Genomic DNA, 11439 nt, shown 5'->3' on the forward strand with positions numbered 1-11439 from the left:
GGCGTGCAGCACATGCAGGGCCCATAGCATTGTCAAATCCCTTCCATCTGTCCAACAATCCCATCGGGCAGGAGGCACGATAGCATTAGGATAAGTAGTGTTAGAACGGAAGCAACTTCTTCCCCCAGGCCATAGGACTACTGAACTCCCTGCCACCACCCAGGTCTGATCACATCTGATGCCCCAGTAACATTATAGCATTACATTGGTTACTTTTTAAAATGTGTATTGTATATGCACCTTATTAGTGGTAATAATTTATGTACTCTGTTACGCACCTTGATCTGGAATAACGTTGACTCATTTGTATGGCTGAAGGACAAACTTGAATCTGAATCTCAGGGCGATGACCCCCCTTACCATTTCTTTCTCCGAGTATAATGAAAACAATCATCAAACATCACTTGGACCACTCTCCAAAACAGATAGCCAAAACGAAACTCAGTTGGGTCAAAATTATCACGACTGCTATAACTGAGGTGGAGTATTCCACAGCACTTTGTCCCAAGCCAGCTCCCAAAGCCTCCCCTTCAGCGCAGGTTCGAGTACCAGCTAATTGCCTAGACAGATCTAATGGTTGCCCACTTCACACTAACCCAACATTAGCACCTTCTGTTTACCAGGCCCACAATATTCCAGGAACCACACGGCCAAAACACACATCTTCCAGCTGTTGTCCCATGGTCACAGGAGCACCGACATCACCAAGCACCCCATTCAGCATCCAACTCTTCAACACTACTAGTCGCTGAGCCATACCACAACCCACACCACCCAACTCTGCTTGCAATACCCATATCCTTTTTACTGAAGGCAAGGTTACCCAAAACAAATCAGACACACCTCAAAAGGTTCCTCCAGAGGAAACACATTTTAAACGCTATTTTTATTATCTTTGTGGGCAGACAAGTTACTTTATGGTATTAAATGTAGTTCTCAGAAACTATTAAAACACTGTCTCAGAATACAAGAGATTCAGCAGATGCCAGAAAATCACATTTTTACCCCTTCTCTTTTTCCATTCTGGCTCCCCCCATACTCCTTCTCCTCACTTGCCCAGCACCTCCATCTGGTGCCCCTCCTCTTTCCCTTTGTCCCATGGTCCACTCTCCTCTATCAGATTGCTTCTTCAGCCCTTTATCTCTTCCACCTATCACCTCTCAGCTTCTCACTTCATCCCTACCCTGCATATGGTTTCACTTATCACCCACCAGCTTGTAGTTCTTTCCCTCTTACCCCCCACCCCCTTGTCTGGTTTCTTCTCTCTTCCTTTCCAGTACTGAAGGCCTCAGCTTGAAATGTTGACTGCCTCAGAACTGTGAGCTGCCCATGATAAAGGAGCAGACTTTTTTTTGGGATGGGGATCTAACAGCTTCTAGTTCACAAGTCATTTAGCCTCAAAACTGCTTTGCAACAAGCTCATGGCACACTCAACATCCCTAAAGTCCACTCTATCCCCCAATAACATTCAATTCCCCCAAAAAATCTCAGTTTTAAATACACCCATGGACTGTCGCCACAGCTCTCATTCTAGAGAAGGGATCTATAGGCTTCTCAATAACAACAAATCTTAGTGAATAACAGCTTATTTTACACGTTGATATGAGTTAAGCCCTGTCAGTTTAAGATGGTGCACACAATATTTATATCAATACAAAGCACTCAACATTCTTTGCAAATCAATATGCTCAGCATGAGCATATCAACAGTAAGGAGGGCTCTCTTTTAAAACTACTCATGAATATTGACTTAAATTCACAAAATTATTAAACATCCATTTTTCCAAATCAGAATCAGGTTTAATATCCCCAGTATATATTGTCCACATACAATTTAAATTATTCAATATGAACTTCCACAGATATCCCCTTCCACAACTAGAAGTGCTGAGTAATTTCACATTCCTGTTACAAAAATGACACTACTATTTTTATCCCAGTAAAATATCCTCCTGATTCATTAGAACACAACCCTCACCACAAAACAATGCTTGTCTACCACAGTGCTGATACTAAAGGCCACTTTCCACACCAGTACAGCCTTTCTAGTGAAACATACACTCAGATCCCAGTGTTCTCCAAAGCCGCCCCAGACACCGACAAAACAGCGCGCCAATCCTTAAAGCATGGCTGTAACGAAGCCACATTATCCAAACCTCGTGCTTAACTACTGCATTAGCTTGCCCCATTTTAATCTGTTGGGGTTATAAAGCCACAAATCAGACCACTGTTAGATTCAAAAGCCATAACGATTCTATATGGCATCTCAGTTATACTGTTCTAACACTGAAGCTGGCAGTCAGTAAGTGTATGCAAAATCCTTCAAACAGAAACACAGATGTAATTACTGGCAACAGTAGCGGAAGCATAAGTATTGGGCAGGAGAAAAAGGGAGAACAATTTTTTTTTAATTAACCAGAATAAACATTATTCATAATAAAAAGTTACAAGAATAAACCAGGCAACACCTTTTCATTCTGACATTCCCTGCATTTACTGTTAAATAACATTGCTTAAAACTAACGACAACATTTCAGACTCACTGGTGTTGAGAATGGGTGGATCTCATTGAAACCTGTTGATTATTGCAAGGCCTATACTAGATGTCCAGCGTATGCTTCCAATACAGCAAGAGCCAGAGAACAGAGTGCAAAGCCTCAATATACGGATGGCCTTTTAGAACAGAAATAAAGAGAATTTCTTTAGCCAGAGGATGTTGAAATTGATATTCATTGCTACAGATGGCTGTGGAGGCTCAGTTATTGGGCATATTTAAAGTTGAGCTTAATTTATTTATGAACAAGCAAAGTTTTTCAAACAGAATCAAAGATTTAATATTACTTGCAACACTGGCCAGGGGAGAATAATCTTGCTTATCCGATAGTACGAGGACAGGACATTAAACTCACCCGAAAAACAATCTCAGGTGAAGAAAGACTGATTCAGTATTACACCCTGGCCCCAACCTGGATCGTATGCCAGGCTCAGACTGGCAAGCACTTGGATGTTCAGCAAGAACAATTTTTTAATTAATCAAAATAAACTATTCAAAACAAAGAGTATTTGCAAGAATAAACCATGTAACACCTTTTTGTTCTTACATTCGTAGATAATGTGTTCAGTGTTAAATTACAAGCTTTATTACGGTTACCACTCGTGGGCCCACTACACTACCACTAGGAGCTTTGTCAGCCACACTCCACTGAGTAACAGAGGGAAACCATATTGTGGTCTTTCCCCACCAAACCCTTATGGAGGCTGCACCAAGCCTCAGTGCATCCCTCAGCAAACATTTCTGCAGCCTGCAATGTGCCAGCTGGCAGCATTCCTCCCTGGGCATCGATGTGCTGGCAGACCAACAACTTCTGGGCAGACCAAAGTGCGCAGTTCACCAAGCTGATGATCTTGTTCATCTCCGTGTGCGTCACTGGGAGCAGCTCGTACATCAGAGTGTGTCCTCTGTCACACAACTGCTTGGGCTGCACCACGACACGCCCTTGCGTCTTCCTCCATACCCTTTTCACAAACCCACAGCCACAAATGAGGTGAGTGCCCATCTCATCCCTACTGCATTCCTCTCAGGGACAGCACACGTTGTGAGTGACGTTCTGGGCAGGCAGGAAAGCGGTGACTGGGAGGAGCCACACCAAACCTTACAGTACAAGAGGCAAGGCAGCTGCACCCAGCCTGCAGCTCAGAAGTAGAATGCATGGCTTGCAATCCTTGGCATCGCTACTTTCGATGAGGAGGAATTTCTTTAGCCAGAGGGTAGTGAATCTGTGGAATTCATTGCCACAGACAGCTGTGGAGGCCAGGTTATTGGGTATATTTGCAGCAGAGGTGGATAGATTCGTTATTAGTAAGAGTGTCAAAGGTTATGGGGAGAAGGAGAATGGGGCCAAGAGCGAAAATAAAATCAGTCATGATCAAACGGCAAAGATAACTCAATGGGACTGAACGACCCAGTTCTACTCCTGTGTACTATGGTCTTACAGCACTAGCGGCAAGGCAGCTGTGGTAAGCAAGCATTAGAAACAACCGGTTCAAACATCAGTAGGCTTAGCTGGCTGCTGCAACAACATCTAATACACAGACCATTTTGAAACTTGCCACAAATCCAATGCAGCAATGATTACATACACACTTTAACTGAAAATAAACTCATCACTAGCAGCTGGGGCATTCAAAGCTATTTTTACACACATTCCAACAATGGGGGAAAGGTTGCCAGCCAAAAAGTTGAACTCTGACCTCAGTGGACTTGGTACACTTCAGCAGTTAGCACCTGCTCAGTAATAGTTCGCCAGCCTATCAAAATAGACACCATGATCGCTATCTTTAGACAGCTGGCAACATTAAATACCCCAGTAATTCTCAATATGAATAAAGACAAGGCTGTTCCACATTCAAGTCAAAGGTGTCACAAGAACATCTTTAAGAACCCTGACCATGCAAGACATTCTCTGTTCCCATCACTCCGATCAGGGAGGTGACAAAGAAGCCTGGTGATCCATGTTCAACATTTATTATTGTGTGTTTATTTTAGAAACAGTTTCTTCCCCTCCATTATCAGATTTCTCAACAGACCATGAACACTTTTTGCACTATATATACACACACACACACATATATACACATACATACACACACACACACACACACACACACAGTAGATTCCAGTTAATTGGGCCATCAACTAGTCCGGACTGCATCTTATTTGGGACAATTCTTAAAGAACAAAAACAAATCAAGAAATTTGCCATGATTCCCTTTGCTTATTTGGGACACTATGCCACTTAATTGGGGCAGGAGACTCACTGCACAAGCTCTAATTAGCCCCAGTCATGCGCACTTGTGCGGCCGTTGACCGCTACGCCATACTTGGAGTGAACAGTTTTTAAAACAGCGCCTGTTGCATGTGTTTGTGTTCAAAAACCAGTCATCTTTGTCATGATAGTTGGCAAGAAACAAGTAGCAAGACAATTCAGAACTGTTTTGCTCACGGTGATTTCAAGCATTGGGGCTTGCAGATGCCAGAAATGGCCAGGAGTGAAAATGTAATGATTTCACTATTTCAAGTTAGGAACTAGGAAGAATTTAAAGGTATCGGCAATCATCTTGAATGTTACCTTTGGTGCATTCAGCCCTCACCTGTGGCTCCAAGTAGTTGTTTGCACATGACAGTGGTTATACTCCGGTACACTGCTTCAACCCGTAGGCTAAACTAGGTGAGGGTAACCAGCTGGTCTCATACCCCATTGAGATAGGGACATGCTTGTCCTAGCATGCAAAGCCAGTTCTGGTAGACTAGCTGGATGAGATCAACAGTGAGATTCAACTATGGATCTCTAACACTCCGCTGCATTCCGTAACCGCCATAGAAGGTGTTTCTGCAATGCTCCGTGGAAAGCAAAGCACATGACGAGGCAGAGAAGTGGTCAAGGTCATTCACTGCAACCAGAGAAGACCCCAGCTATGATGTCTACTTGTACCACTGGAATTGGACTTCCAAGGCCGAGGGAGTGGAACTGCCTCAGTGCCATGGCTTTCCCACTTTAAAAACTCTCCCGCACAGTTTCCTGTCATCATTGGATATGACCAACAACCACTATAATCGGAAATAATTTGTTCAGTATCTCATTTAAATGCATTATTTGTTACTCAGTTAAATGGTCGTTTGTTTTTTTATACTTTCAACTATTTCCATGAAACATCAACTAATAGAGACAGTCCCTTAACTGAGCTAAAATGTACGGGTCCTGATGCATCCCAATTAACTGGAATCCATTATATTTAATACAAGTTGGTACGCATGACAATTTTAGGACATCTCAGTGATAATAAACCCGATTTTGATTCTGGGACAAACTGGGAATTTTGGGCTGCTTGTGAAATTGGTCACCCACCCAGTCAGAATTCAGCCAAGCCACTGGTGTTTCCGCTCACTACATTAATTATCCCAGTGCCTTTTGACTTCAATGTGATGGGACACAGTTCTTCACACATCTCCAGTTGCTCATCCCGTTACCAAGGTGCATCATGCAAACAATGCTGCTGATATACAAATGAGTGCTTGACCCCAGTCTCATCCCAAACCACACACAGCACTGAACTACAGAGTACACTGCCAATTTAGAAACAGAATTAAGATTCACACACCCATCTTAATTACAATAGGAACAACTTAAATTAACACTCTGATGACATTTTGAAAACCTAACTATAAACTTAAAACTGAACTTGATCGCATAAACATTGATTAAAGGCAATTTGGCAGTGGAATAACTCTGAAAGAAGTCTGCTCTGTGGGTGAAATTGTACAAGGAACCATTCAACCCCTCAAGCCTGCCCTACCGTTCAATACAATCATGGCTGATCTATCCCTAGGCCTCTACTCCTACGCCAGATCCCGTGAATTCTCCAATCTTTTAAAAGGCTCTCTCTTCCCATCTGAAATATACCCAATGATCCAGCAAAGCTGGGGGGGGGGGGGGCATAATTCCAGAGATTCATCACCCACTACAAAAACAATTTCCAACCCACCCAGTTACTCAATACCTTCTGTACTACTCAAGTTATTGAAATTTATCAAATACTGAAAGGCCAAGATAGAGTGGATGTGAAGATGATGTTTCCTGTAGTGGGGTAATCTAGAACGAGAGGGCACAGCCTCAGAATAAGAGACATTCATTTTGACAGAAGAGAAACTTCTTTAGCCAAATTCTTTAGGGTGGTGAATTTGTGGAATTGCCACAGACAGCTGAGGAGTTCAAGTTGTTAAGTATATTTAAAGCAGAAGTTGATAGGTTCTTAATAAGGGTATCTACAATAACTGGGAGAATGTGATGAGAGGGATAATAAATCAGCCATGATGGAATGGCAGAGTAGATTCAATGCACTGAATGGTCAGATAAGATGGCACCAGCAGCGACCTCCTGCACAGTTCACCAAATTACTACTATTTTTAAATCTACCACTAATCACTGTGCGATTGGAGCCTGCAATTTACATTTTGATCATGTGTTTTTGGATTGAGCAAGCTGGCTTTTTTTGCCGGCTGAGGAAATTCTGCATGGTTGAGAAACAGAGTGTGCAGCCTAACGACGGTGCGCAAATGCACGATCGGCTCCAATTCTCCACCAACTCGCTGATTAAAACAGCAGGCAAGATTGAAATCAATGAGTACAAGAGCAGAAAGTGAGCGGATGTTCAGCTGCCCGGTCGCGCGCTTTCTCCCAGAGGAAGGTGCAGGTGTCTTGAGGCTTGGGCAAGGTTTGTAGATGGGACTCGTTCTCAGAGGACTCCTAAGTTCATGTTATATGCGCTTCAGCTTACTCGATATTATTGCTATTTTGATGAGGGCAGACTGACTGCATTAAATTGAACTGAACCAGACTGTCTCAGGGACTCTACAGTTCGATGCTTAATATTCTGTGTGTTCATCTTCACTCATTTTTTTGCCGTTTGCATGACTGCTTTGGTGCGTTGGATGTTTAAATGTGTTCCATGGTGTTTCTTTGTTTCGTGACTGTCTATGAGAAGACAAACCCCAGGGTTGTATACTGCATACATACTTTGATAACGGCCTCATTCTGTTCCTGTGCCTTGTCATATTTTACCTACATACCAAATGATATGTCTGGATGGCATGCAATCAAAAGCTTTGCACTCTACATACAGCAATACAGTAAACCAATGCAACTTTCTACTGTCCTCTGGTTAAAAACCCCTCCCACCAGTGCAAATCTCTCAATGCCCTTTATTCTTCTAAGCTCCAAAAAACACACACACACACACACAGAACCATTACAATTTAGTTTACTGCCATGGAGAAATCGGTGCATTTTACAGGCAGGGACAGACTAGCTGCATGCCACCTTGCTGCTTAGAAAACCAAGGCCTGCAGTACACAAGCCTGCCAACACACAACCGAGGCCTTGCCGCTCCAGGGAGAGAAACCACCAGCCGCCACCTCTCGCCGACCCCTGCGGGGCAATTAGGCTCATGGCAGGTAAGGGACAGTTAGTTTCACACTGGAACACACGCACAAAGTGTCAGATTTTGTATCCGGCGAACACGTGCACTTCTCAACGTGAAATTAAAATGTCGGCGTGGTTTAAAAACTTTTAAAGCGTCGGCCAACTTCATAGTTTCCCCCTCCCCACACCTATGCAAGACGGTGTTCCTCCGTCTGCACTTCAACCATTAGGCTTCATTTCCGTTTTGCAGAAGCAACAAAAATTTGTTCATAAATTTCTCCTCACCTGTGCCCAAGCGCGGCTTCTCTCTGTGGCCCAAACTTCAGTCAGGAAAACGCTGTGAATTTGCAGCGGAATCCGGGGGTGCGCCCCTCGCCTCCAGCCCCCGCCGTGCTCTGAGGAAGGCGGCCGCTGTTGTATCTGCATTGCAGGGCAGCGATAGTGATAGTAAGTTCGTCTCTAACCTCCGCCCCCATTCTCTGTGTGTGTCAGGGTAACCGTAACCCAGGTACAGAGCTCCCCCACCCCCGGCTCCACTTGCACAAGAGAAATGTCAAACTCTTGGGGAAGGGGAGACTGTCTGGTCAAGCGCCCCCACCCACCATCACCTAACAATCTCGCCCCCCAGCATCGCTCTGCCTCCCAGCCCAACTCCAGTACCCACCCTGACCCCGGCATCTCTGGCCCACCCCCTCTCCACCCTCACCCTACCCCAGGCATCTCTCTGAACCCCCTCCACCCCCACCCTGCCCCAGGCACCTCTGACCCCTCCCCACCCTGCCCCAGGCATCTCTCTGACCCCCCTCCACCCCCACCCTGCCCCAGGCACCTCTGACCCCTCCCCACCCTGCCCCAGGCATCTCTCTGACCCCTCCTCACCCTACCCCAGGTATCTCTCTGACCCTCCCCTCCACCTGCCCCGGCCACCTTTCTGAAACCCCTCCACCCCCACCCTGCCCCCGGTATCTGTGACACCCCCCCTCCACCCTCACCCCGGTACTCTGATTCCCCCCTCCCACCCCGGTTATCTTTCTGACCCCCCCTCACCCTGCCCCCGGAATCTCTCTGACCTTCCCACCCAACCCTTGCCCCCAGTATTGCTGACACCACCCAACCCCAACCTGCCCCCGATATCTCTGATTCCCCTCCCTCACCCTGCCCCCCTGTATCCCTGACCCCTCTCCACCCCAACCTGCCCCCGATATCTCTCCCATTCTCCTCCCTCACCCTGCCCCCCGGTATCTCTCACCCCCCCCCACGCTGCCCCCGGTATCTCAACGACCTTCCCACCCACCCCGTGTCCCCGGTGTCTCTGACCCCTCTCCACCCCCACCCTGTCCCCGGTATCTCTGACCACCCTCCACCCCCACCCTGCCCCCGGTATCCCTGACCCCTCTCCACCCCAACCTGCCCCCGATATCTCTCTGATTCACCTCCCTCACCCTGCCCCCCGGTATCTCTCACCCCCCCCACGCTGCCCCCGGTATCTCAACGACCTTCCCACCCACCCCGTGTCCCCGGTATCTCTGACCCCTCTCCACCCCCACCCTGTCCCCGGTATCTCTGACCACCCTCCACCCCCACCCTGTCCCCGGTATCCCTGACCCCTCTCCACCCCAACCTGCCCCCGATATCTCTCTGATTCCCCTCCCTCACCCTGCCCCCCGGTATCTCTCACCCCCCCCCCAACGCTGCCCCCGGTATCTCTCCGGTCTTCCCACCCACCCCGTGTCCCCGGTATCTCTGACCACCCTCCACCCCCACCCTGCCCCCGGTATCCCTGACCCCTCTCCACCCCCACCCTGCCCCCGGTATCTCTGACCCCTCTCCACCCCCACCCTGCCCCCGGTATCTCTGACCCCTCTCCACCCCCACCCTGCCCCCGGTATCCCTGACCCCTCTCCACCCCCACCCTGCCCCCGGTATCTCTGACCACCCTCCACCCCCACCCTGCCCCCGGTATCTCTGACCCCCTCCCCCTCACCCCCGGTATCGCTGACACCACCCAACCCCAGTATCGCTGTGAGTCTCTCTTCTCATTCCTCCCCAGCACTGCGAGCCTCTCCCCTCTCCCCTCTCCCCGCGGTATTTCCCGTCTCGGCCTTCCCCCGAGCCGCCCCAGCGCTCACCAGCCGGCTGTTTCCCGTTTAAAGCGCCGTGGTTGCCGGTACAGATCCGCCCGCTGCCGCTTGATCCGTCCCTGCGTGTCGCGGCGGCGGAGCAACAAACATTGAGGAGGTGGGAAGGAGCGATCTCTGGGGCGGGGTAGGTGGGGAGAGAGCCAGACACAGACAGAGAGAGAGAGACGAGGGCGTGAGGGTGGTTTCAGTGCGATGGGTGGGTCAATGTGCCGGCTCCCAGTGAAACTGACCAGGAAATCCGCGTGTAATTTATGCGGCTCCCCTGCACTGGCAGGGCGTTAGCGCACAGAGCCGCCCTCCGCCACTGCCTTTCAAAAGGCTCTTTTCCACTGATAGATTTAAAGGAAAACAAATTGGGTCCACATGACCCTCCGTTGACGTCAGTTGGCGCTCACCGGCTGACCTGTTTTTAAAAATACATTACTGTACTATGGAAGCCCAGGCAATTTACCAACAAGCAGCGTCACGGTCTGGATTTTAAACACTGGGTATCTCCCGGCTAATGCCGCTGCGCCGCGCTTGCTGCTGCCTCGCTGGTTTAATACAGGGTTACGACTACAATAGAGGAGAATTTAAACGAAGGCGCAGACTCGTCGTGCTGCGGGGTGGAGAGTTCAGAGCTGCCAGCACTGCAGAGTTTGAGCTGTGGGCCGCTCTCTCTCTTTTTTGGTTGCTGGAACCACGTGATTCCGCTATGTTCCTCACTTCAGTGCCAATAACGTTAGAGTTACAGGCAGATACAGCACAGGTCGTTCGGCCCGGCGAGGCCATTAACCACCCATTTACACCAATCACTCCCTTTCTATTCTCCCCAAATTTCCATCAACTCTCTCCCCTGCACACACTCGCTTCAACTACATACTAGGGGCAAATTATAGTGGCTGGTTAACCTGCCCACTGGCACATAGAGGATGCCATTCTTCCATCAAGTCATTGCCAGCTCACAGAGCAGTCCCACCCCCCACTGTCCTGATACAATCATGAAGAAGACAAGCCAACAGCTGTACTTCATTGGGAGCTTGAGATCAGGTATGTCACCAAATCAGATACAGGAGCCCAGGTCTCACACCACCAGATTCAGGAACAAGTATTATTTCTCCTGAACCGGCGTGGACAACTTCACTCAGTACAACACTGAACAGTTTCCACAACCTATGGACTTACTTTCAAGGATTCTATAGCTATGTTCGCAATATTAATTAATTAATCATTTGATTTGATTTGCACTTTGGTTGTTGGCCAGTCCTTGTGTGTAGTTTTTCATTGATTCTGTTGTATTTCTCTGTTTCACTATGAATGCCTGCAAGAAAATGAAGCTCA

At 47.8% G+C, this 11439-nt stretch overlaps 1 protein-coding gene across 2 annotated transcripts in view; it reads right to left on the reverse strand.

Moving 5' to 3' along the window:
- Positions 1-10628, reverse strand: part of LOC140186862 (GTPase KRas) — a 55150-nt gene extending 44522 nt beyond the window's left edge. Inside the window, exons 1-2 of one of the 2 annotated variants that reach the window (XM_072241548.1) lie at positions 10108-10567; positions 8264-8398 (exon numbers count right to left, since the gene is read on the reverse strand). The gene's annotated coding sequence lies outside the window, so the exon portion shown is untranslated. Of the gene's footprint in view, positions 1-8263; positions 8399-10107 lie in introns of both variants that reach the window. The other variant, XM_072241549.1, reaches the window with a different exon arrangement.
- Positions 10629-11439: the final 811 nt, after the last annotated feature.

The sequence above is a fragment of the Mobula birostris genome, chromosome 23 (genome assembly GCF_030028105.1).
Source record: "Mobula birostris isolate sMobBir1 chromosome 23, sMobBir1.hap1, whole genome shotgun sequence".
NCBI lineage: Eukaryota > Metazoa > Chordata > Chondrichthyes > Myliobatiformes > Myliobatidae > Mobula > Mobula birostris.